The 3,030-nt window shown below is 42.1% G+C and overlaps 1 non-coding gene across 1 annotated transcript; it reads left to right on the forward strand.

Annotated features, from left to right (window-relative positions):
* Positions 1-978: 978 nt before the first annotated feature.
* Positions 979-1,187, forward strand: LOC131418021 (small nucleolar RNA U3). Its single transcript, XR_009222817.1, has one exon. It is a non-coding gene; the product is annotated as a small nucleolar RNA U3 (small nucleolar RNA).
* The last annotated feature ends 1,843 nt before the right edge of the window (positions 1,188-3,030 follow it).

Consider the following 3,030-nt stretch of genomic DNA (forward strand, 5'->3'; position numbering starts at 1 on the left):
ATTGTATAACTGTAGGATACTTTTTTGTATTTAAAATCCCCAAACTTACCTTGAATTATAATTAGACACAGGAGAAACTCTTCACCCAGTGGTCCCCATCGTTAAGTTGCACATTGGAATCTCCTAGGGGGTTTGGTGTTCTAGGCTAAGGATAGAATTCAGGCTTTTACTATATTCAATGTTTATGGCCTGGAGGACTGCGTTTGCCCACAGTGTTTTCAAATCCAAGAAATCAGAAGCCATGATTCTTCGTGTTTTTAACCTAGAGACTCTTGCCTTAAATCATCATGGACATTTTAAGGAATGTATCAAAGTATTGGACGAACTCAGGGTATGGGCACCCATACGCTCTCTTGACTTGACCCTTCAAATAAGTCTACTTTGAATTTTCCTTCAAGGTCCTGCCAAGTTCTTTTAAGACTGTTGTGTGACTGAGTTGCTGTCCTGCCCTTCTTTTCTCGTTGTTATTTTACTTCAAAGTCCTCCTATAACTCAGGGTTTTTGTGACTCTTGTAGCTGACACTCCTGAAAAACGGGCCCATAGGAGTGCTTATTATCTAGGCCTCTGTGATCATGAAATCCAGATTCACATCGATTTTACTGCAAAACTGAGATGCATCAACGAGTCTACATGTTAATTTGCTTAGTATTCAGCTCTTTTAAATGTTTTGCTTCCCAGATTCTCCCATTTTCAAATCAGAAGTCCCTGCACTCTTAACACTTGGTCTTTGACACTGTCTGTGTCTCTCCTGGACCCAGTCCTCCACTGCCACTGGTCCCTGTAGCGCAGTCACCCCTGCGGTCTCACAGTTAGTCAGTGGGGGTTCTACTCCACCAATTAGCAAATCTTCCTTTTCTGTAGAACCTCAGAGAGAGAGGCAATGGTGAGATCATGATTTTTAAATCTCTTCTTCCCTCAAGCTCCTTTATTAGGATGCTTGTGTTAAAAAGAAAAAACTAATTTAAAAAATGTTTATGAAGACGATACTTTCGGGGATCATTTCTACAGTTCGTTACTAGAGAGGTTTCTCTGAACGTGTAGAGCACCTGAAACCACGAGGAGGAGGCGCAGCGTTGTCTCCTGAGCGTGAAGCTGGCTCTTGGTGTTGTTTTATACAACTGCCGTCTGCCCTTGATGATCGTAAAAAAAAAAAAAAAAGTTTATATATCACGTGGAGCAGAGTTGCCTAAATGACAGGAAGATACTTTAAAATCTCAGCCTCTACTTTCATTGGTCAGAGGAATTTTGAGGCTGTCCTGGGGAAAATCATGAGGCCAGAGGGTTCACATCCTGTATCCCAGACTCCAATCACTGTGTCCATCAGTCAAGAAGGGAAGCCTGCCCTTAACTCCGCACCTCCAGGCTCTCTTGTATTTCTGTGTCAATCGTCAATGGACTCAAAAATTATTTAGGTTGAACCATATGAAATTGCCGTTTTTGTCGGCCAAACAGGTAGGATGTCGGCAATTTCATATAGTTCGATCTATTTCGAACCAAATCGTTGGCCAGTATTCTATTTCAAATGAGGAATTAAGTTCTTTGTTAATTATTAAAGGAATTTGTATTCAATGAGCTGTTGTAGAAGGCTGTAGTTTTATTTTTATTTTTAGTGGAGAGGGAGGCTTAGGGAGAGAGGTGAGAACCCGGTGGTTCCGTTTGGGTGGTTGTTCTTTGTTACCGCACGTGCTATACAAACTCCTGAGATTTAGAGCTGCCACCACGCCTTGGGCATGAATTGTGACTGTTTGGTGTTCCTTTATTCCCTCACGAGGGAATATTGATCCTTGTCCAACCTGAGAGCACGGGGTCAGGAAAAGGGATGAGTTCAGGCCTTTTTACCTCTCTGGTCAGCAGGGGGCACTCTTGCCCTTCATATGTAGTGAAGGCTAAAGCACACTCCCCACGCGGCTTTGGGGAAACCCGTCTGTGAGTCACCACCACCATCCTTCCTACTCTGTCCCGGGAGTATGGCATTTTGCCAAGAACAGCATTACTTCTCGGTGAGCAACAGTTGACCGATGATCTTCAAAAGCATTTGGGAAACTACAATTTTAAAAGTAAAAAGCAAAAATTATCCTTTTGTCCTTTATCCAAAATTGTCCTTTATCTTATTTTTACCATACACATGAATTACAGGGGGAGAAGGGGAGAGAAGCGGATACTTTTCAATCTTTTAAATTATTACACCAGCCCCAGACTATCCAGATGTTCTTCAAATTAGCCATGTTCATGTTTAGTAGTGTGCGAAGGGCAAGTGCTCTCAGCTCTAGCGAAGTTTTAACATTCTGTCCCTGTTCCCTGGCAGAGATGTTGACATAGATGGGCCTGGCCGTTCCTGTGTTGTTTCAACTCACTTTCTCCTGCTCTAATATCTATAGAGGGGGTTGGCAAATTTTTTCTGTAAGGGCCAGATGGTAAATATTTTAGGCTTTGTGGGCCAGAGAGACTCTGTTGTAGCTCCTCACCCTTGCTGTTGTCATCCAAAGCAGAAAAAATGTAAACAAGTGAGTGTGGCTGTGTCCTAATGAAACTTTCTGTGTAATTTGGCCAACCTATAGGCATCTATAGATATTAAAAACCCAGTTAATATCTTCCATGTATCTGTTATTTTATATTCTTTATAAACTCAAACTCTTTTTCAATTAACAAGAAAATAATCAAATCCGAATCTCCGTCTGGTTCCACTCCTATCTGGCATTGACGCCTGGTGCCCCTTAGAACATTCCTGAAAGCGTCAGTGCCCTCTGCTTGGAAAGCTGAGGTTCTCTGTTTTCCCTGTAAGAAAGCCAGCGGCCCCGGAGAGCAGAGAAGATGATACGAGTCCACGGAAGTTTTTAAGTAGATAACACAGCAATTTAGAAACCAGTGCTGCTGGAATTGTGAACTTTTAATCTTTTCATTCATCACATTGCTTAATCCATATTTTAAAAGAAAGATGCCCCGGTACAAAGTAACAGGCACTGACAGGCCTGAAACAGCCCAGGAAAATCTGGTTCAAGGTTTTTCTAGGAGTTGATCCAAGAACATTT

This window comes from Diceros bicornis, chromosome 18 (genome assembly GCF_020826845.1).
Source record: "Diceros bicornis minor isolate mBicDic1 chromosome 18, mDicBic1.mat.cur, whole genome shotgun sequence".
NCBI lineage: Eukaryota > Metazoa > Chordata > Mammalia > Perissodactyla > Rhinocerotidae > Diceros > Diceros bicornis.